At 41.2% G+C, this 24,962-nt stretch overlaps 1 protein-coding gene across 2 annotated transcripts in view; it reads left to right on the top strand.

Annotated features, from left to right (window-relative positions):
* The window catches only part of CNTN5 (contactin 5), a 2,223,160-nt gene that overhangs the window by 451,927 nt on the left and 1,746,271 nt on the right, over positions 1–24,962 (top strand). For both annotated transcript variants that reach the window (XM_082244684.1, XM_082244682.1), the window contains exon 2: positions 1,350–1,554. The gene's annotated coding sequence lies outside the window, so the exon portion shown is untranslated. The remainder of the gene's footprint in view (positions 1–1,349; positions 1,555–24,962) is intronic.

Raw genomic sequence — 24,962 nt, 5'->3', positions numbered from 1 at the left:
GGGGATGTAGCTCAGGCCTGGGGTGAAGAGCAGCTACAATCAGGTAAAAAAGAGAATAGGAAGCAAGAGGAGTCTGAAAAGAAAACCCAGATACACCAGGTAGCCATTTAAGTAGAAAATGTGTCATGATGTTGTCCTATCAGGTCCTCAAGGGCTTGTATTTGGGTGAGTTCAGCAATCCGTTCTGTGATTTTAGGAGCATCCACTGATTTCTAATGTCTAGATATGACGTTTCTAGCTGCTTTTAGAAAGAAGAGTAGTAATCCCTTTTTAGTGGCAGAGATAGAGCCTGAGAGCAATGAGGCAAGAGCAATTAAAGAGGACATGGGAGTGTAGAAGTGAACTACAGTATCGTAAATGCTGGAAAATATGTGACCAAAAGTTGTGAGTGGTTGGACATTCTCACAAGCTGTGTATCATGGAACCCTGAGAATGGTCACACCTTCAGCAATTTCAGGAGGCCAACCTATACATCCGGTAAAGTGTCATGGGGGGAAACAGTACTATTGCGTAAATATTTTATAGCTCTTCTTCTAAAAGACTGTATATTTATAGGTGAGAGTGTCGATTTTATCAAAGTCAGGGCCTTGTGTCCAAATCTCTCTCCCATTCCTTTATATAGTAAAGAGTCCTTGAGTGGGAGTGGTTCAAGAGAATGGCAAATGTTTGGACGACGATGTGGGAGAAACTCCTCAGGGACCAGAAGGTCGTTACCTAAAAATACATGAAAAAAGGAAAAAAGACCTAAGAGAAAGGAAAGAAAAGAAACCAAGGAACGTAGGAAAAGAGAGACCTAGAGATCTCCTTGAAAAGTTGGAGCTGCATTGGGGGAAGAAATTAGCTGGACCTGCACATTATGAGCCCAAGGATTCAAAGTCTTCTCAGATTGCTTCACTGTGTCATTGAGTGTACTAACCCTTTTTTAATTTTTACTTAAAATTCTACTTTAACTTACTTCACTGTTTTGAATAAGCCTGTTAACTGGTAGGCAGGTAGCACTTTAAACCACAAATGACAGTCTATTAAACAACAACGGCAGTATAATAGGCATCAGACTGAGCTTAGTATAATTTTACAAGTAAATTAGGCATTTTTTTTTATAATAGAGTGAACAGCTGACAGTGTCAGTTAATGCTCCGCCAACGTAACCACTTTATTGCTCCTAAACGATATTTTCTGATGTACAATATTTACTTGACACTAAGGAACCAACGTGTAAATGTATGTACTGAGCTCTGAAGTTTATATTAGTCTTTGTGCCCAAGGCACATTTTGTTTCTGTCTGCTTGAAATAGATTTGTTTTGTTGAATACTTTCATTCTTTTTTTTTGTCTTTTTTTCTTTTTTAGCATTCGCTAGTGCTTTCTGATTTGAAATCCATGTTTATTTACTGAGAGGAGAACAATCTTGCTCTGGAATTTTGCCTACGAGAACAGACTAATACAGTAAACACATTTATTGGTGACAATAAAAGTCAAATTTAATCAAGGAAGTTGAAGAAAACACACGGAACACAAAACTGTATCTGCCGGCGAGTGGATGTTGCTAAGTGAGGTAAGCTAAAAATAGTTTGTAGAATGAAAAATGTAATAGCTCTGGGAGTTTTGTGTGCTTTCAATCAGGTAGTGGTGTAACCTGGGGCTTGTAAGCTTGCAAGGGACTAAAAGTTCCAGCATGAGGCCAGTAAGTGCCCATTCCTAATTTACAATAGGTTTGGCCGATTTGCAGACAGAGCTTCTGCTACTGTTAAACTACGCGTCTCGGCATCTCTTTGGCTGGCAGACCACTTGGGACCATTTAGGGGTTATTTATTTCACAGAATGGGGCATTTAGTAGGTGTTTTGACTTCCGCCAAGTGGCATCTATACGCCAGGCGAGTTGTAGTGTGGTGTGGCATAGTAGTCCAAATGCTATGTGTCTGTTAATTATGTTGCTGTTTTTGTTGCCCCAATTAAGGAGAAAGGCCCCGATAACATGGATGCAGATTGCATTCTACATCCAGTCCCTCTGTAAGCACATCTTAGATCAGAACTCCATTATGTTGCTTTAAAGTTGAATTCTAGGAAGATATAAGAAGCACAAACGAATATATCACTGTATACCAGCTGGTCCCCCATACATGTCCCAAGATTGTGAGCTGAATTATATATAAATTGCACCGCTCCTGAGGAATTGATAATTATGTCACGAAACGCGTTGAGCAATATTACGCCAGGCGAGTTGTAGTGTGGTGTGGCATAGTAGTCCAAATGCTATGTGTCTGTTAATTATGTTGCTGTTTTTGTTGCCCCAATTCAGGAGAAAATCCCTGATAACATGGATGCAGATTGCATTCTACATCCAGTCCCTCTGTAAGCAGATCTTAGATCAGAACTCCATTATGTTGCTTTAAAGTTGAATTCTAGGAAGATATAAGAAGCACAAACTAATATATCACTGTATAACAGCTGGTCCCCCATACACGTCCCAAGATCGTGAGCTGAATTATATATAAATTGCGCCACTCCTGAAGAAGTGATAATTATGTCACGAAACGCGTCGAGCAGTATTGTTGCAATTGTCTCTGTCAACATATGTGTTACACATATTGGTCTTATTTATCATCACATACTCTATTTTAACAAGGTCACTCATTAACAGCTCATGATGGCTATTTCCACGTCGGTGGGTTGTGACCATATTTATGCTTTTATGGCTTTTTCTACTTTAATATATATATACATATGGTTCCAACCATGATATTTACTGTATGTTTCTAACCTTGATTGTTGTTTCTGTACGGTTTCTAAACATGATGTCTTACCTTGTTTACAATATGTGCTACCTATATTTATAATCTGTGATTGAATTCTTAATAAATATTTGGTTTCATACATATTTTTCTGTAAAAATATATATGGCATATGTTATTAACTAATATAGCGACACACCTCATTCAAAGTCCCATTATGTTTTCCTCCTCCCCCTTTCCCTTTTATTCACTGTAATCATTAATACATCATTAAAATGCAAGCAGTTTAAGTACCTGAATTGTATCTGGTAACAGGCTTTTGAAGTCCCTTTATAGAAGGGCTAAGTTGTAAGGGGATGAATCAGTGCAAAGAACCAATCAGTTCATGTGCAGACAAGAAGAATGTTGATAGGAAGAGATGATCTAATTGTTTTGCTGCTTCTCCTTTCACTGTCCAGTTACAGTCTGTTGTGAGTCCAGGATGACCTGGACTCAGATAAAGTGGGTTGAATGATGCAGGACATCAGACTGAGGACATCGAGTGGCAGAAATTATATTGATGGAATATTGCAGATATTTTATGTACATGTACATTTTTATGTTTTTATTTTTGGTTGCAGTTGTTCTGTAAATCAATACAATAAGCTGTGATGATCAAGTGGTAATTCTGAAATAATTATATTCAGCTTTTAATGTTTACTTGATTAAAAATAAGTACTTTTAGTACTTGATTCATTAAAGAAAATGTGTAAAAAAATATGTTCTGTTTAAACAGATTTTTCCTTACCTTGGACATCAAATAGATCACAAAGACAACTTGCTTTATTTTTTTTTTATAATAAAATAATTAATGAGGTTTAACCTCTGCAGGACCTTGCTATAGCCAAATGACGGCTACAGCGTGGTCACACTTTGCCGGGAGGCTGTGTCATATGGCGTCCTTCCGTGCTCGCACTGCCTGCATGCCCCCTGCACCTTGCATCAGCAGTGATCTGTGATTGGGGTAAAGAGCCATTCACGGCAGTTCTTTACCACGTGATCAGCTGTGTCCAATCATTGCTGATCACAATGTAAACAAGATTTGCTGTTTATCAGCAATCTTCTGCTCTCGCTGACAGCGTGTGAGCAGAGGAGAGCCAATAACTGGCAAAGCCACACAGGGAACATCTACATTGATAATCAGAGCACTAATCATCAGTGTCCTGATGATCAGTGCAGTCCAAACAATGCTCACCAGTGCTGACAAACAGCGTACACCAGTGCTGCCCATCAGTGCTGCCAAACAGTGCCCACCAGTGCTGCCAATCACTGAGTGATACCTGTCAGTGCCTTAATGTCAGTGCCTAACAGTGATGCCTATCACTGCCACCTATCAATGCCATCTATCAGTGCCCATCAGCACTGCTTATCAGTGCCCATCAGTGCCACATATCATGGCAGCTTCATCAGTGCCTCCTCATCAGTTCCCATCAGTGCAGCTTCATTAGTGCCCATCAGAGCTGCCTATCAGTACCATATATCAGTGCAGCTTCATCAGTGCCTCCTCATAAGTGCCACCTCATCAGAGCAGCCTCATCAGTGCCCATCAGTGGAGCATATCAGTGCCCATCGGTGCAGCCTCATCAGTGCACATCAGTGAAGGAGAAAGTATTTTTTCGTTTGTTTAGCAAATAATAAAAACCCTAGTGGTGATTAAATAACACCAAAAGAAATCTCTGTCTCAAAAACATTAACAAAATGTAATATGGGTAGAGTGTTGCACAACCGCACAATTGTCATTCAAAGTGCGACAGCACTGAAAGCTGATAATTGGCCTGGTCAGGAAGGTAGTCAAGGTGGTTAACACCATTTCTTCAGAGGGCATGTTTTAGCAAGGAAATTGCCTATATAGAGACCAGCAGAGAAAGTTAACTTTAATGTCCGTTCACACCATCTAGTTGAGGTAACCATAGTTTTTTTGCAACAAATGGTAAGTGTGTTGTTGAGGTGTGGTGCCATTCATTCTTTGGGTCTGGTGCCATTCATTCTTTGGGCTCTTAATGTTGTCAAACTGCAAGGAGGTTTCCCGGCTGACCCACCTCTCACCCCCCCGTGTTGTATACAAAAAAAAAGCAGTCTCAATCCATTAAAGCCACACCCCCAACGTGTTTTGCCCTGCCCCTGGGACTTAATCATGATTAGGCCCCAAGGTCAGGTTGAAACTCATTGAGGGTGAAGCGTCAATGGAATGAGCCGCGGCTGCTTTTATTTGTATACAAAACGGGGGGTGAGAGGTGCGGCAGCCGAGAAACCTCCTTTCTACTTTCAATTATTTTTATTAAAGATTTAAGCATACAAAGCAGAGAGGAAACCAATGTGTCCCGGGGAAGCATAGATTACAGCCTAGCTGCAAATGACAGTCAAGCTAGGCTTCAAAATGTCAAACATGGACTTAGTAGCAAACATAAAAGAATTGTCAACACTAGAAACAAAAACAATATTATAAGGTGGATGTATGCTGTCTAATGATGTATTAAGGACACAAAGCATAACAACCAGGCTAAATCAGGACCCCCTAAGGTCAGGCAACCAAAATGAGCAGATACAGGTCAAAGAATAGGACCCACTGAGTCAAAAAGAAAGAGTAAGGAAAAAGAAAAAAGATGAAAAGTGAAGAAAGAAGAGAATAGGATCCTATGGAGAATGGGAAACCTCCTTTAATTTTGACTGTATGTCTTGGGTCTGGATGAACCTATTCCCAGCCTGCACCCTCACAAATCAGCAGCATCCTTCTTACAGGACTCTGGTGGGGACCCCTAAACTTTAACCTTAGAGAGATTGTAAAGTCTCAAGGTTTTTCACCTTAATGCATTCTATACATTAAGGTGAAAACCCTTCTGTGCTGCAGCTGCCCCCAGAACCCCCCCCCCCCCCGGTTTTCTTACCTGAGCTCTTTCATTCCAGCGATGTGCAGGAATCAAGCTGCTGCCTCTGTCCTTATTGGATAGATTGATAGCAGCAGGAGCCAGTGGCTCCCGCTACTGTCAATCAAATCCACTGACACTGGAGCGGGGGCCGGGGCCAAGTCGATGAAGGGGAGGCGCCAGGAGCGCCGATGGGGCTCCCCAGAACAGGAGGATCGGGCTGCTCTGTGCAAAATCCTTGCACAGAGCAGGTAAGTATAGCATGTTTGGTATTTTTAAATGTGAACCTTTAAAAATCACTTTAACACTATGATGCTGTGGTAAAGCGCGTGTTATCATGCACTTTACTGAAATGTGTGGCAACACAAGTTAAGTGGATTGGGGTGATGCACTGCTATTCATTGTAAATGCTGCCTCAACGCGCCTTGCGATGGATATGCAGTGTTGCGTGCTGCTAAATGATGGTGCATATGCTTCAACACTGTCTGTCGACAAGGTGCATTGGGATGCCAATCAACCAAATGGCACTGTATCACACCAATGCACATAGGGTGACATAGGATGGCATAGTGTGCACAGGCCCTGAATGGCACCCCAACTTGAAGTGGTCTAAATACCTGTTTACACTATGTCGTTGCAGTAACACACATGTTACCACGTGCTTTACCGCAATACAGAGCAACACACCTTACTCTGAATCTTTACACCTTGAATCTACACAATGTGGAGTGTTTGCTACCTCTGCACAATGACCCCACACTGTCAGATATCTCCATCTATGGCTGTTCAACTGTTGAAAAGGCCACCCACAGCCAATTACTGGAAAGGTTAATTTGCCCTTGTTTGATAGATTTATTTGTCATGTAAATTTTCTCTTTGTATAGTAGTACCAAGGTTTCCAAATGGATCAATCAATACATTGTTGGTCCTTCCCAGATTGCTAGGGATCTGCGAAATAATTTTATGTCTCAAAAAAAGGGGCTCATTGAAACAGTCCTTTAATAATTGAAACTACAATAACCAGTATTCATCAGCAGTACATATGCCAAATACCTGTCCATTAAGTCTTGGAAAGGCCTTGTGTCTAGCCACTCCACAAGCCATCAAACACTTGGTGAATTTATTAAATAGATTAGATATCCTTCACACTGTAATGAAATGCCACTATCACCAAATATAATGTAATGCCAAGGAGGTTTATAAAAAAGAAAGTGTTAATGGTAAATTACATGATATACTGTAATAACCCATATGCCACACACGTACAATGTAAGCCTTTCTCTACAGTACCAGTAAATAAGAACACATATGTATTCATCCTGCACAGAATCCTCTCACCTCCAAAAAGAACTCATGTGCTCTTGAAATGTGCGTCACTGATTGCTGTTTGCAATCAAAGAGCTATCTATAACATGAAGTGCTGGTCTTTCATCATCTTAAAAACATGCTCACACAAAATTAAAGAAGAAGAAATGAAATGTTTACCCAATCTTAGGTACAGGTGATGTGTACTAGAAATAGCAGTCTTAGCTTAGTTCCATTCTAATCCTCTACAAGGTCTTGTGGCCTACAGGCCATCCCATACTGAAGGCCACTAAGTTTGATGGTCCAGTAATGAACACCCAAAGAATCAGTACAATTGAGCTGCTTTAATGCTGCACAAACCAAGACACATCAAGATTCTTAGTGCACTGTACCTTCCGAATTTTGGGAACAACTATCAATATTCCCATCACACATTCCTGGATGAGAAGTGGGCTGAGAAGTAAATGACTGCTGCAGCAACAACAGCCAGCTGGAAACTGATCACAGATCAATAAACATATTTGTCAGCACACTGTGGATCTTCATGTGATATCCGAAAGTTTAAACAAAAAAAAAAATAAAATCCAAAAGTGATCACATCACAGTGGAAGAATGCAATGTTTTGGGACCACGCAGGACCACATCATCAGCCATGACTAAGACAAAGGAGTGTGTGGCTCCAAAATATTGCACTCTTTCGCTGTGATGTGATTACTTTGAATTTTTAACTTTTATTTTTATTTTTACTTGAAGATCCATGGTGTGCTGGCAAATGTGTATGTTATTCCGATTTGGGAGACACTCCAAAAGTCTAATATACCAATAAGCCGAGTTGTTTGAGCAGCTGCCATAAAATTGTATTTCTCTACAGTCAGTTTATCTGTGAATTCCATTTCTGGTTGTAGTGCAGTCTAAGCTTATAATTTGGTAATAAAATGAAATATTTAGTATTACATGTGCTGAACGTCAGCTTTGTGCCTCTGGCTGGAGCTCAGGCTGGCTTGGGAGGATACTGACAGTAGTGCGGTTTGAAAGGAATCTTACCTAAACAGCAGTGGGATCAAGGAAGACAGTGTGAGTACATTAGCACACTCAGGGACTTACAAGGGGAAAGACTGCCACGTGTAGCAAGCCTTTCTGCAAGACAGCTAGTGCATAAATCTTTCCTTTCCTATGCTCTGGCAGATCTTTGGTAGCAGCTGGGTGGGCTGGTGAAGAATCAGCCAGATGGGATGGTAGTTCCTACAATCAGTAGAGCTGGGATCGGTTTCTACAATGGAGTTAGAGATACTCCGGTATGCAACCTGCAACACTACTACTGCTACTTTCAAAGGGATTGAGAGTTCCTAGGCCTCAGGAGCTTTTGCATTTTTTTTCTTCAGATACCGTCAGTGTCCAGAAAGGAGGACAGTTCATGACCTTGTACATAGGGTCCTTGTACATTCCAGGTCCATATTTCTACATGACCAACATGGGCTAAGACCTAGAGCAGCATGACTGCCCTGAGCGACACACAACCACTCACTGCCAACTGTCAGTAAAACATTCCAATTCGAAGTAAAAGGCTGCAGACTGCTTTCCTTGCTTACTATCTGGTCAGCCCCTTATTGGTGCTTACCTTTCACTGTTTGTGTCTTTTTGTTGCTGAAATAGTGTACTATATTATATATCTACAATACCACTCTGGGTCCAAAAAAACCTGGACCTGATCTGCTAGCAGAATAAGAGTTCACCACACTATTGGTAGTCACTTCTAGGGTCACAGATATAGGGTAGCACACAACCTCTTAGCCTCAGAGTTCCTTGTGTCTAGGACTTCTAAAATTGATTCCAGGGCAATTTAGCTGAATGGAGTAAAATGGAGGTGGCACTTATGGGCCATACACACTATATGATTTGCTGAAGACTTTTTCCTTTAGACTTACCAAAACCATATAATATGAGGTCAAACCTAAACACTTTCAATTTGTATGCAATCTGGCAGGCCCTTGCACTACATAGAAAATGTAAATCTGAAGGAAAAAGTCTTCAGAAAATCTTATAGTGTGTATGGGCCTTAAGCATTTGGCCTAGTGGAACAGCATGTATAATTTTGCCCCTGGGAGGAACAGCATATACACTTTGTCTTGGTGTTTGGTGGTATGTTTTTTTTTTTTGCAACAGACGCAACGGCTAAGAGGCGATGCTTAGTAAGACCAGATCCCCAGCACAATTCTGAGATGTAGATGCTGGGTATTGTACCAGACCCCCATTATAAGGGTCTTTTTTTATTCATATCCAGAATAATATAACATTTTTAAGTGTCTTTGTAAAATAAGGCCAGTGTAAGCAAAATGCCAACGAGTTGTTAAAAATAATTTCGGGCTGAATAACTTGGTACTAATATGCAAGGTACAGAAAGATGAATATGGTTGGTGTGTGTTTATAAAAAAAAGCTGAATAAATACCCTGAGGATTAACCTTGAGCGGGAAGCGATAATTGCTTTTGAAGTAATTAAAATGACTTTTCTCTACAGAAATGACGAATAGGTGTTATTTTGCTTCCTGTGTTCAAAAGGAAATAAGTTTTCAAATAAAAACAGCTCTGTGCATAGATGGTTATGTGTCTGTTCCTTACAGAGTCTATCCCTTTTTTAGTGCTGCTGAAAGATATATATATATATATATATATATATATATCATGTAAAGCAGCAGGTATACAATGCGGGACCCTAGAGGCCCCTGAGGCCTTGCCGATAACTTTTGATTAGTGATGGACCGAACACTCCCCCGATTCGGTTCACACCAGAACTCCTGAACATAGAAAAAGTTAAGACCCAAGCTGCAAACCCTATTAAAGTCTATGGGACCCAAACTTGAAAAATCAAAAGTCCCCATTTTGAAGGCTAATTTGCAAGTTATTTGCCATAAAAAGGGTATAGGGGCTCAGGTACCGCCCTAAGGAGCATTTATCAATGCAATATTTTTTTTTAAAAAGATCCTTTTTAAGGAGCAGTGATTTTATTGATGCTAAACAGGAAACAATAAAAATTAAAAATTCCTTTAAATATAGTGTCTGGGGGGTACCCTTAGTCTGCCTGTAAAGTGGCACATCTTTACCAGGCATAGAACCTTCTGCAACAAAACTGACATATAAAAAGGGGAAAAAAAAAGAAATTTAAATAGATTTTCCTGGCTACAAGCCATTGCTGGCAATACAAAAATGTTTGAAAAAATATGTTGCCCCCCCCCCAATCGATAGCAGGCCCTTCAGGTCTGGTATAGAATTTAAGGGGAACCCCATGGGCCGTCACCTGGTGGCACCGCCCCGTGTGACGTCACAGATCAATGCATGTTGGGTTGGTGACGTCACATTGGGGCGGTGTCACCAGGTGACGTTGCCAGGTGGCTCCACCCCTTACCCATTTAAGAACTGTCAAATGGTGGAACAGGCAGTCGGCGGTTAGCCTTTGTCTCGTGCAAAGCTTTTTCTTTTTATTTCGGTCCAGCGGTGAGGCGGGCGTCATGATTGATAATGGATCTACATAAGGGGACATTGTTTTTTTATTTTTCATAAAGGAATTGTGTGTGTGTTTTTATTTGTTTTTGACACTTTTTTTTTTTTGGAGAATGAGTAGGGGTACAGTGTACCCCATATTCATTCACATGGGGCTTCCAGATTCAGATAAGCCCCCTGCCCACAGACCCCCACAACCACAGCCCAATTTAGTGGGGAAAGAAGCTTTTGTCCCCATCAACATGGGGACAAGGTGCTTTGAGGGCAAGTGGCATGCTATGGTTCTGGAGGGAGGGAGGGCGCTCACTCATCCCCTTCCTTTACTGGCCCGTCAGGATAAGGGTCTGGTATGGATCTGGGGGGGGGGGGGGCTCACACCGTTTTTTTTTAATGGAATAGGGTTCCCCTTAAAATCCATACCAGACCCGAAGGACGTTCTTTTTCTTCACATTTTTGTATTGCCAGCAAAGTTTTTTTTTTATCATTCAGCTGTCAGCAGGGAAGTCCGTTGACATTTGATGACTTATCCATTTTTTTTTTTTTTGACTTATCCATTTTTAGGGATACAGCGGACAGCTTCCCAGCCCACTCCTTAACAACCAGCTATTCAGAGCTTGTATGGATTTTGAGGGGAGGGGGTCTCTGCACAAAAAAAAAAATGACATCGGGGCATCCCAACATTCAAAAATCCACACCAGACGCTTTGGATCTAGTATGGATTTTAAGGGTGAACTCTGAAAAAAAAAAAAGAATATCATGGGCTAACCCCCTACCAATTACACATCAGACCCATAAGCCTAGCACACATGGGCTGAAAGTCAGGTGGTATCGGCCAGTTCAAAAGAAACCAGGCGACTTTCGGCCCATGTGTACTGGAGTTGGTCTGACAGAAGCTCCTCCTGGGCTGCCTGATGGGTTGATTGAAAAAAAAAAAAAAAAAAACCTGCTGGTGCATATCCCCAACATTTTGAGATTGGAACGAGGGACATCTACTAGAAAGAGTATGTAGGCATAGGACACACCTCCTGCCACACCCCCTTTAAAGGAGAATTATACAAAAAATATGATTAGTTAAACCCAAAAGTGCTTTTTTTTTACCATAACTGTTCCTTTTACTGTTTTTTAAATTTTACAAATGCAGTAGTTTATAAATGGGATGACAAGTTTATATACAACTATACAGATCAGACCAAGATGAGGGACAAATGAGGAGGAAAGAGGGACATAGGGACCATGCTCCAAATAAGGGACAGTCCCTCAAAATCAGGGACAGTTGGGAGCTATGCTGGTGTGTACTAGGCTTTAATCCAAATATGCAGCCTGGCATGCCAGGAAAGGGAGATGGAGGGCATCCACTCACACCATACTCCTGCCACCAATGACATCTCTTAAGAGCTAAATACAGTCCACCTGTATAGAGAAATTCCAATGAGTAATAAAGAGGGGTCTGCGTTTAATGTGTTCTTTTTTTGTGATAAATTGTGTGTTTGTACCTAATAAAGCTCACATTTTTGGTGACAAATCCCTTTGCAGCCAAGAGGTTGTTGTGTGAATTAATGAAATGCAGGAACATGCTTTGAGCCCATGGTAGCATTTCATCTTGCTGGAGTAGGACGCCACCTGGGAATAGGACTTTAGATAAACACACTTTTTCCTTTCACTCTGCCTCTCGTCTGTCTCCTAACTTTGTTGTGACATTTGGCCAGATGTGCATCGAGCTTGTAGAATTTATTTAGCCCCATTGAAAGGAATATTTATTAGAAAACCATGGGATATCTTTGTTTGATAAGCCTATTATTTATCATCTAAGGCGCTGTCCTAGATTTGCAAACAACACAATGCAAAAAAATTAGCGACAGTGCGCCTGAGGCTGTTGTATTTCTGTGTCTCATCTCAGTACCAGATTTTCTTAGTCCCGTTATGCTTTGGGGGAACGCCAAACACCACATAAATTTCAGCAACTAAATAACTGTTTACCTGAATCTGCTCTTTTGGCTTTGCTTCCTCTGCTTGGAATTAATATTTACTACAGATATTTTTATAGCACCCACAATTTAATTGTGTATGTTCATATCAGTTCCTGCCCTTAAAGCTGAACCAAACTGTATCTGAGAAAAACAAACTGAAAATGCTTTTTAATTAATTTCTAATTATTAACCACTTTAAGACCGGAAGATTTTGCTGCTCAAGGACCAGGCCACTTTTTTCAAATTGGCACTGCGTGATTTTAACTGACAATTGCGCGGTCATGCAATGCTGTACCCAAACTAAATTTACGTCCTTTTTTTCCCACAAACAGAGCTTTCTTTTGGTGGTATTTGATCACCTCTGCGCTTTTTATTTTTTATGATATTAATAAAAAAATGTGAAAATTTTGCGAAAAATTGACATTTTCTACTTTGACTGTTAAAAAATATCCAATATATTCAATGTTTATCATATATTTAGGCCAAAATGTATTTAGCTACATGTCTTTGACAAAAAAATTTTCAATGAGCGTATTTTTATCCACTTTAAGACTGGAAGAGTTTACCCCCTTCCTGGCCAGGCCATATTTTGCGATTCGGCACTGCATTACTTTAACGGACAATTGCACGGTTGTGCGATGCTGTACCCAAATGAAATTTGCATCCTTTTTTTTCCCCACAAATAGAGCTTTCGTTTGTTGGTATTTGATCACCTGTGCGATTTTTAGTTTTTAAAAAAAAGAGCAACAAATTTGAAAAAAAAAAAACAATATTTTTCACATTCTCAAAAAAAAAAAAATTAAAAAATCTAATTTTTTTAACATTTTAGGCCAATTTGTTTTCTGCTACATATTTTTGGTAAAAAAAAAATCGCAATAAGCGTATTTTGATTGGTTTGCGCAAAAGTTATCGGGTTTACTAACTACGGGAAAGATTTGTCATTTTTGTTTTTTTTATTACTAGTAATGGCGGCGATCAGCGATTTTTTGCGGGACTTTGACATTGCGGCGGACAGATCGGACCCCTAACTGACATTTTGACACTTTTGGGGGGACCAGTGACATTACTACAGTAATCAGTGCTAAAAATATGCACTGTTACTGTAATAATGACACTGGCAGGGAAGGTGTTAACATTGTTGGTGATTAAGGGGTTAAATGTATGCCTCATGTTTACTGACGTGTGTGGGGGGAGGGGGTTCTTTGACAGAGACAGAGATCGCAGGTTCAGCTATGTTGAATCCTGTGATCTCTCCCTGTCTGTCACAGAGAAGATCCGCCTGCTTTGTTTACACAAGTGGGCGGATCTTCTCACACTTTCCCCGAGGATCGGGGAAGAGAGGTAGTGATCACCGTCTCTCCTCCTCTGGCCCGACTCCCTCTGTGTCTAAACACAGTGGGAGTGAGCCTCCGGCGGCGCGCGCACGCCGCCGAGACAGCTAGGAGTCCAGTGACGTAGGACTCAGGGATGCCACATTTTTTTTTCTGCTCCTAGACACTGAAGCTCAAAAAACTCTAATAGCCTGAAGTAGGGTGCATGGACACAAAGGATAGCACTATTTGGCTTCTAGAAGCAGAAAAAGAATTGCTAGGGCTGGTTTTTCAAAGTGATTTCTCAACAAAATAAAGCATGGAGATATGGATGGATGTGTTAGTTTGATAAGGGTATTGTTTAGTGTCACTTTAATGACCAGACAACAAAAGAAACATTAAAACATTTAGGAGGGGATTGTGGAAAAAAGAGTTAAATATGGAGTTTTTTTGTACTTAGCCGCAACAGCAGAAAGCAAAGAGGCTGACACTTTCTGTACTGCACTTAGGATGTAAACAGGAAGGCTGTACTGGTGTCAATCTACCTAACAGCCATGTATAGATTTACTCTTAATGAGGTTGTCTGTTCTTCATTTAAAAGCATAATGGTTACTTGCTGCCACAACATTTGCTGGTAATGGGTTATACCGTTTTATTACAGGCTGAATTAAAGAGAAACATTTCCCTGCTGTCAGCCTTTTATTGTGAAGACTTTAAACTGTTTTATACGTTTCGTAGTGTTCAGCGGAGAGCTGTCCAAGGTGCTGACTTTTTTTTTTTTTTTTTGATGGTTATTTTGTGTTACCCCCTTCATGACCAGGCCATTTTTTTGTGATTTGGCATTGCATTTTTTTAACTGACAACTGCACGGTCGTGCGATGATGTACCCAAATAAAATTGATGTCCTTTTTTCCCCCACAAATAGAGCTTTCTTTTGGTGGTATTTGATCACCTGTGCAAATTTTTATTTTATGCACTATAAACAAAAAAAACCCAACAATTTAAAAGAAAAAAAAAAACAATACTTTTTACTTTCTGCTATATAACATAGCCAATAAAAAAATGTTAAAAAAAATCAAATTTTTACTTTCTGCTATATAATATAGCCAATAAAATGTAATTTCCTCATCAATTTAGGCCAATATTTATTCTGCTACATATTTTTGGTAAAAAAAAAAATCCCAATAAGCGTGGTTTTCGCAAAAGTTATAGCGTCTACAAACTATGGGATATATTTATGGAATTTTTATTTTATAATTTTTTTTTTTGCTAGTAATGGCGGCAATCATCGACTAATAGCGGGATTGCGACATTGCAGCCGACAAATCAGACACTAAGTGACACTTTTTTGGGGACCAGTGACACCAATACAGTGATCAGTGCTAACAATATGCACTGTCACTGTACTAATGGCACTGGCTGGGAAGGGGGTTAACACCAGGGGCCATCAAAGTGTAAACTGTGCACCTAAAATGTGCTTACTCACTGAGTGAGAGGTGCTTGTAATATGGGAAGGCAGAGATCCGTGTTCCTGCTTTGCAGAAACACAGGATCACTACCTTCCCTACTGACAGAACGGCAATCTCCCTTGTTTACATAGGCAGACTGCGTTTCTGCTTCTGTCCCAAATGAACGGTGGGTCCCGGCGGATTGGCTCCTGCTGTGTCCAATCACAGTAGGAGTGGGTCGCGGGCAGCGCGCGTGCACGCCCCAGACCCGGAAGTGCAGGATCACATATAGGTATGTAATTCTGCAAAGGAGAGCCACCTGGCCGCAGTATATACATTATACCGTATATAAGCTGAAGTTTAAACTGTTCGTATCTTACCTGTCCTGGTTCCTTCTTCCCCCCTCATCAATATGCCAATGACAATTTTAAATGAAACCTTTCAATTTTTATTATATTCTTTATTTTATACCCAGTGATATCATCATTGGGTCTCTTTGCATCTCTGGACAATCCAGGCAGATCATGGCTGGTGCGAGGAGCCAGCAGGGCGCCCTACATAGATTCCTGAAAACATCACAGCCCTCTGGCTCAGTACTCCTCTCAGGAGCCCTCAGCTCTGATGCAAGTGAAGAGTTATACAAATATCAAAATGCCTTGTGATGGGTGGATCTCTGTTTGGAGGAGTGGGAATTTTGTGCATATGCTGGCATACCATGCTAGGTAATGCCCACATGTGATGCTGAACCTTCATAACTGAAAGAACTAAATTCTAATAAATGAAAGAAGTGGGCCAGGCCCAGTTAGGCTGAGAAGCAAAGGGCTAGATGATACTGGATATCCTACAGCCAGAAAATGAGGCATTTGCTTCAGCTTTCAATGCACACTGTAAGAAATCTACGGCATGCAGTGAAATCGGACTAATTCATTTTAGTACAGGATAGGAACCTGCACAATTGTGCAAGACTGGCGATGGAATTCAGCTTCTCTGTGCAGCAGCACCCCCTAATACTTACCTGAGCACCATCATGATCCAGCAATGTACACAAGAGTCTCTGGTCTCTGAGGACTCTCACTCCTCACTGGCTGAGGCAGCAGTGGGAGGTAATGTCAATCACAGCTAGTGAGCCAATGAGGAGAAAGAGGAGACAGGGCCGAGCTGCAGCTCTGTGTGTGAATGCTCATGCAGAGCATCGGCTTGGGAGCGAGCCTGTTCGGGTGCCCCCATTGCAAGCTGCTTTGTGATCCATGTCATTTGGTGTATTTACATTTTTGAATTTGCCGCCGGTTCCACCCCCTGCGTCGCAACGCTCGCAGGGAAGGGAACCGGAAGACAGGCGCCGGCATCGGCCGAGCACACAGCGGGAGGATGGCTGGAGGATGGCAGGGGAGGACGGGCGGGGGATCGCAGGGGAAGGTGAGTTTTATTGTGGGGTAATCCCGAGTATGGCTCGGGGTTACCTTTTGGTACTCTATATAACCCCGAGCCACACTCGGGAATAGTGCTAGGGAGGTTATTATAATTTATGATTTCGTGTTTCTAACTTTATCATACCCGAGATGTCTACTAGACTCTTGTTTGGACAGATTTAAGTGAATTATTCCTAAGAATTACAGGCCTAAAATATAAACAAAAACAATGTACCGCTTTTAGCACAAAAATTCAGACATAATCAGACCTCCAGGGAGGTTAAGATACATGCATATTCTTAGTCCTCAAGTGCATAACTTTACAGTACCTGCCACTATGTGTGCCACATAGTAGTGGCACACAAAAGTGCATTGAGGTCGGCTTGTAAGTTGGAGACATCCTGTAGACTCTATTCCACTGCAAAGCTTGGTGTCATCTGCAAAGACTGAAATGGAACTTTTAATCCCAGACCCAATATAATTTATCAATATATTTAAATGTAGGAGCCCAACACTGAACCTTGGGGTACAGCACTAACAACCCCTCCTTTTACAAACTGATTTTTTTAGGCCTGTAGACCTTACCTTACACATTAGCCATGCCATGGGTTAGCATGTTGGGAAGATGAAGTGTACATTGCATAGCAAACTGCACTCCTTAAAATATTCTGCATACATAAGCTGTGGCCTATGCATGCTCCTTCATGCTCATCTTGGGAGCGTCTGCATGCATGAGCCAGCTAGAAGGGCGTAGGTTGGGTAAAGTTTATTATCCCATTGTGTGATATCCAGGCCTCAATTAACTATTCTAGGATCTTGGGGTCACCTTCACTGCTCTACAGTGGAATACATAGGCTCAGTATAGATTCCCAAAGCACAAAGTCTGGGAGCTCACTGAAATATAATAATCATTAATAATAATCGTAGCACTACTCCCTTGGGAGCTGCTGGTTAAGGATTCCCCTGGGTTACTCTTATCAACAACTTGACAATAAAGCATGTACTTGACTCAGTCAGAACACAGTCTAAAGGTTTTTTTTTGTAGTTTTATTTGAGAACTTGGATAGGAGAAGGGATGAGTGGGATACTCCAACTTGAATAACTATGCACAATTTGCTTGGACTTGATACTTTACTTTGACTTTACTTGACTATTCAGTGAATAAGTATTTAGATAAGCTGTACTGTACTGTAGAACACTCTTCAGGGCCCTTCCTGGTACCCCCTTTGCCCCTATTCTTCAGGGTTCTCTACACAGCACCCCCTTTTCTGTAACTCTCTGTGTGAGCTGGCCCCTTGATCCCCTGACTTCGTTGGAGTGGTCCCCCTTCCTGGGCAGACCCTTTGGCAAGTACTCACAGACACTGTTTTTCCTGAGAAACGATGTCAGCACCTCCACCGTCGCTTCACTGGATCCTCTGCAGCTTAGCTCCACACCTGGTTCACTAAGCCGACTGCCTAAGACCACCTTCCTCATACACAGCAGGGGGAGAGACAGCCATCTGCCTCCTCCTGGGACTCTGCTTCCAGCCAAAGACGCCCTGTCACATGTCCCCCTGGCCCTTATGAGCAATCCCAGGATGGATTGCATGAATTCCCTCCCACTGGGATTCTCACAAAAGCCAATGTGTCACTGGCTGGGTTTCCTCCACTGTCCAACAAGCTCCCTTATTGGATACAGTGGGGACTCTCCCTCCGACCCAGTGAATCACACCTGGAAACATGTAACAGGCAACCTAACAGATCAGGCTCCCCTGATAAGCAGAAGGAGCAATAGATGCTTTTGCCTAGCACCTACGTAGGAGGGTGCTACATAATATTATTATTAATAATAATCCACCAGAGAATAGCTTCAAACTTTTAATGACATATTTTCTTGTGTTGGACTTCACACTTACATTAACAGCTTCATCTACTGCGCATATTGCTCGATGTCCCCAGCCTCTTTGTTTTGTAGGCAAACATAACACATTTTTATTTGTACATTCTAACAAATTATTTGCTGTTCTGATTAGATATAAACCATCTGTTCCAAAGGACAGCTTATTCCCCCTACCCAAGGCATGCATGACTTCTCCAGGAATCTGACTGCATCAGCCTGACGACAGAATGATATAAACAACGCATCTAGTCTTCCTTTACTCTGTTTGTTGTTATGGAAGGAGCTTAAACAGGAGTTTCAAAGTGTCTGCAATATGTACAAGAACAGTAAATAACATCAGGTCTTTTACAGAAGACAGAAGGTTTTGCCAAGTCGAGATCTAGGAGTTTCTTGAAGTATTATAGGTAATCATTCTTGTTTCTGCCACCAGTTCAGTCCTTGTTGTCTTCCATTGCTAAACTTACCCTCAAATTGCCAAGCAAAACGCTTCTGTGATAGAAACATGAGGCTGCAATTGCTTTCCTTCTGTGAATATAATTCACGGATTGCTTCAGAGCCCCGAACTAGCATGCAAATTTATTTTCCTGATTTGCATACTTGTTATCATCATTATATCAAGTCACCACAACAGGCAGGCGGCTAGCATTTTTAGACAACAATGAAAGCCTATATTTCTTAACCTTTTCTGAACAACCTCAAGGTGGCACTTAAAGTGGGTCTTAAAGTGGGCGGCTAGGATGGACTTTATGATCATGTGATCACTGTGATCAGGGGTCAAATTGGGATCAGTGATTGCTGGCTCGGAATCTATCTGTGAGTGCTTAGTGACTGTGATGGTATTCACCGTCACTGGGAGTGAAAGACAGATACTTAATAGTTTGAATCGCTTCAAGTGGGACAGTAAAATGTGTCAGCTGTTTGATTCTGAACATATTCATTGAAATATCTAAGCACATTGGCTTCTGTTCCATGTCCTTCAATGTCAGAGACTGGCTTTCCCTATTGTTTGTGTATTGAGATAATGTGTATTCCATGTACTTCAATGTAGGGGGCGGACAAACTGTCATTGGCAGTCTTGTCCTATTGTCTGTTTTGAGATGGAATGTGTATTGTGTTAAGTCTGCCTGTCCCATTGTTAAATGTTTATGACCTCACATTGTTCTGTCCAGGTGGCTAGATAATTTGTTTAGGTTAATTTTGTTTCTGTATACAATATCATCTGCATATGATAATGTAACCAGGCAGAGGGGAGGGATTGTGTACACTGTATGGGAGTGACTGAGTGTAAAACTCAGTTTTTATTGGATTGTGAATTTCATGTCCTGTTCCCCACAAGGTCCACCTGGGCAGTAACCATGTGGGGGAAAACTGTATAAAAGAGCAGCTGTACAATGAAACCTTGAGTTCTAATTCACCCTCAATCTAGAGTCCTGTCTCTTATTGGGGGAAGCTGCTACAAGGGATTGCTATGCTCTTCATACTCCCTTGGATAATCACTAAGCTCTTTTAAGAGCTTTTTCCTGTTCCTGATTCACTCTCTGGGAAAAGAGAGGTTCACCCACTGGAACCTGGAGCCTTGTCATAGGTCCAGGGTGGGTAGGAGACGGCGAGAGCCCAAACAAGCTGCGGCGGTTCGTGGGGTCTGTGGTGGTTATGGTGTCTGGTGGAGTGCTTGGAGCCCTCAGGAAGCACTAGGAGCATCCGTCAACGGAAGTACCCAGTCTGGGTGCCAGTTGATCTGTTACAGTGACTGTGCTGGAAACCTTGCCCCCCATGGATGCATGTCTGGCATGTGGGCCTTAAGGACCACCAGCCCTTCTGCTGCAATTAGACCTATGGTTGGCAAGGGGTAAATTGTTTATTAAGGGACACAATAGAAGTATTCTGGAACCTTGGGTTATACTGCTGTCTTCAAGAGATTGGACAATGGCAAAACACAAGTTGTAAGGACAGCCTGTTATAATCCCTCCTGGGAATCTCACTTCCTTGTACCCTACAGGGGCCACAAAAGGTTTACAATAAGTGCTATCTATTGCATTGATGTAATGCTAGAAAGACCACTTGATTTCACTCTTCTGAACGCTATGTGATATCCAGGCCTCAATTAACTTTTCTAGAATCCAGGGGTCACATTCACTGCCCTACAGTGAAATACATAGATCTAGCATAGATTCTCAAAGCACATTATCTGGAAGCTCACAGAGTATTCCCTGGAAGGCAAACACCTGCATTGTGAGAGTATCCCACCAGTATGTCCAGGTCTTAGTCCCCACATGCAGAAGACAGAAAGCTCTCAGATGGCCTGAGGTTCTAGAATACTCATCCTGTGTCTGGTAATACTCACATACAAACCACAAAAGGTTTCAATTAGGTGTACAGCGATCTGCGGGAGCGATCCTAAGGGCGTTTGCACGCCGCCGGAAGCGCTCATGTGCCTCCATTAGCCAGCGGGAAGCTGTTTCATGGGGCCAGCAGCCGCGATTGCTGCCAGGCACCCGCGATCACTCCCCGGGGAGAGAGAAGAGCGGTCTGCTGTTGTAAACACAGCAGACAGTTGTTCTCTCAGGAATCAGCACAGAGCGCCTGTGTTTCTCCTATTTAGGATCATAGGTCTCTGTGTTGATTCCACAAGCCCACCCCCTAGGCATACACTTAACCATTTGATCTCCCCTGAGTTAGCCCCTTCCCTGCCAGTGTCATTATTACAGTAACAGTGCATATTTTTAGCACTGATTACTGTAGTAATGTCACTGGTCCCCCAAAAGTGTCAAAAATGTCAGTTAGGGGTCCTATCTGTCTGCCACAATGTCGCAGTCCCGCTAAAAATCACAGATCACCGCCATTACTACTAAAAAAAATAAAATAAATAAAAATGACATTAATTTTTTCTCTAGTTTGTAGGCACGAATACTTCTGCGCAAACCTATCAAAATATGATTACTGGGATTTTGTTTACCAAAAATATGTAGCAGAATACAAATTGGCCTAAAATGAAGAAAAAAGTAGATTTTTACATTTTTTTTATTGGGAATGTTACATAGCAGAATATGAAAAAATATTGTGTTTTTTTTTTTTTTTTCAGAATTGTCACTCTTTTTTTGTTTATAGCGCAAAAAAAAAAAAAAAAATCGCACAGGTGATCAAATACCACCAAAAGAAGGCTATATTTGTAGGGAAAAAAAGTACATCAATTTTATTTGGGTACATCATCCTACGGCCACTCAATTGTCTGTTAAAGTAACGCAGTGCCGTATCGCAAAATATGGCCAGGTCATTAAGGGGGCAAATCCTTCCGGTCCAGAAGTGGTTAACATTCAATTTCAGATTGAATGGGCTTTCATGAATGAAAACCGCCTTTCCTGATAAAAAATATATTTTTTGAGAAACTTTTTCCATCCAGCTCCTTCAAATTTTATCATCACTGCTGTTGAAAACTAATATTGATTTAAGAATTAGAAAATCATACAAACATTCTTAAAACAAAATTTTCAAACAAAATTCTACTAGTGTATGGCCAACTTTACCTAAGTAGGCTCATAAGTGTTGAATACAAGGCTACAGAAAACAATAATCATCTGCACCCTGGTCTAAAATTGAGCCAATATCTTATCAAAGCTTCAGGCAGTTAAAATATATTAATTACAATATTTTGATTAATATTTTGATTAAGCCACTAATGGAAATTAACACAGTATAAGCAGGAATTCTCATTTAATAAACAAAATGATTCCATAATTCAGATCTGTAATGCTTATTCATAATTAAATGACAGATATGCTTATTGCCCGCCAGATATGTTTGCAATACAATGACACGGTAAGCTATATTCTCTCGACCTGATAACTCCATACTGGTTTAATAAAGCTGGCAACAGACATCATCATGCAAGCTGGGTAAATCCGTAAATTAATTGCGTTTTCTTTGCTAACAAGTGTTAATCATTGGTTTAGCATCAAGTGGTAATTATGTTTATTTTTTTTCGCATATTGAATAACAGACTGTAAATTATTGTAACCTGGGTCATTGAGTCCTTTTGATGTGGTTTGTATGAACTGCATAATGTGCTGTGTGATACTATATTGGGATCCGCTATAATATGTTATGTAATAATACAGTAAAATGTGAGACAGGACTCAAACATATGTGGCACCACATCCCAATATGTACTGTATATAGCCAAAAAAGAAAAAAGAGAAGTGGGACTTTTTAGGTAGCCACTAGTAATCCCATACAGGAACCCGAGTACTCAGTTTAAAATATATGTTTATTGTAACAACATTAAAATGTATATAAAACCAAGTCATATACAGACTAGTGATCGACAGATATCGTTTTTTTAACACCGATACCGATATTTTGGTCATCCGATATCGGTATCGGCCGATATTGGTCGATATTATTGTACATTTTTTTAATGTCTATAGGTACTGTGGTGGAGGAATCTGGGGTCTAAAAGACCCCAAACCCCTCCTCTGCACTTAAAAGCATTCAAAACGCCAAGTTTGGCTGTTTTGAATGCTGTACATTTTTTTAATTTGGCGCCGCCAGTACCCGGAAGTGATGTCATGTCACTTCCAGGTACTTGGCGCCAAATTCCAAAAAATGGAGACCCGGTCAGACGGCGGCGGTGCAGATAGGATGCCCGGGTCTCCCAGTGGGACAGGAGACCCGGGGCGAGCCACGGAAGGCGGCGGAAGAGGGGGGACGTCCCCTCCCGCTCCTTGTAATGACAGCCGAGTGGCTTCTCAGCCGCATCAGTTGTCATTACAAGTCAGCCGACCGTCGGCTATGGACACCGGTACCGGGGTGATGCCTCCAGCTGCAGGCATTACCCCGGTACAAGCACTTTCCCTAAATATCGGCAATATCGGTAAATCCAAAGGCCGATTCCGATATATCGGGGAAAGTGCATATCGGCCACCGATATATTGGTGTTGCCGATAATCGGTCAATCTCTAATACAGACATGTATGAAAAATACAAAACAATAGCTCCTCATTGTATAGCAAAGTTTCCCCATTCAGGGTGCATATATGACTGTGAGACCTATAGGAATACCCTTTTGATGTTTAGAAAAATGCAGAATCTGCAATGATCTAGAAGGTATCCAGGTCTCACGGATATCTCAAATTGCTGTGGTCAAAGGATTGCTACGCGTTTCGCCTAAAGCTTCATCAGGAGTTCCTAATATAACTGGAAGATACAGAATATATACAGTATCTCAAAAAAGTGAGTACACCCCTGACATTTTTGTAAATATTTTATTATATCTTTTCATGTGGCAACACTGAAGAAATTGCACTTTGATACACTGTAAAGTAGTGAGTGTACAGCTTGTATAACAGTGTAAATTTGTTGTCCCCTCAAAATAACTCAACACACAGCCATTAATGTTTAAGCCGCTGGCAACAAAAGTGAGTACACCCCTAAGTGAAAATGTCCAAATTGGGCCCAATTAGCCATTTTCTCTCCCCTGTGTCATGTGACTCGTTAGTGTTACAAGGTCTCAGGTGTGAATGGGGAGCAGGTGTGTTAAATTTGGTGTTATCACTCTCACTCTCTCATACTGGTCACTGGAAGTTCAACATGGCACCTCATGGCAAAGAACTCTCTGAGGATCTGAAAAAAAAGAATTGTTGCTATACATAAAGATGGCCTAGGCTATAAGAAGATTGTCAAGACCCTGCAACTGAGCTGCAGCATGGTGGCCAAGACCATACAGCGGTTTACCAGGCCAGGTTCCACTCAGAACAGGCCTCATCATAGTCGTCCAAAGAAGTTGAGTGCACATGCTCAGCGTCATATCCAGAGGTTGTGTTTGGGAAATAGACGTATGAGTGCTGCCAGCATTGCTGCAGAGGTTGAAAGGGTGGGGGGTCAGCCTGTCAGTATAAAAAATGGTAAAACATTTGATGTAATATGTGGTAATTAATTCCGATAGGTCTCCCGGTTGTAAATGCACCCTGAATGGGGAAACTTTGCTATACAATGAGGAGATATTGTTGTGTATTTTTCATACATGTCAGTATATGACTTGGCTTTATATAATTTTTAATGTTGTTACAATAAACTTATATATTTTAAACTGAGTACTCGGGTTCCTGTATGGGGTTTCTAGTGACTACCTACAAAGTCCCACTTCTCTTTTTTCTTTTTTGGCTATGTTATGCAATGATGTGTATTATTTTTTTATACTGTGCTATTTATTATTCTGTTGTGTCATCATTTACGCTATATTGCTATGTTATAATGCAGCCATTCTCAAGCAGGGTTCAATGGAACCCTAGAGATTTTCCATAGGTTGCTTGTAGTTCCCTGAGCTGTGGTTGGTTGACTTCCCATGCGTGGTGTCTGCACAATTCAAAGTCTATTGTCACTTGACAGGACCGATTGGCATGACAATAATGACCTTTTTTTACTGGCCTTCTGACCACTGTTGTAAAGTGGGCATTATTTTTACTGATCATCGATTAATAAATAAAAAGGGGCTCCCTGAGACCTGAAAATATTTC

Source organism: Pelophylax lessonae (genome assembly GCF_965119305.1).
Source record: "Pelophylax lessonae genome assembly, chromosome: 2".
NCBI classification, from domain to species: Eukaryota; Metazoa; Chordata; class Amphibia; order Anura; family Ranidae; genus Pelophylax; species Pelophylax lessonae.
This window is presented reverse-complemented; position numbering and strand designations above follow the sequence as displayed.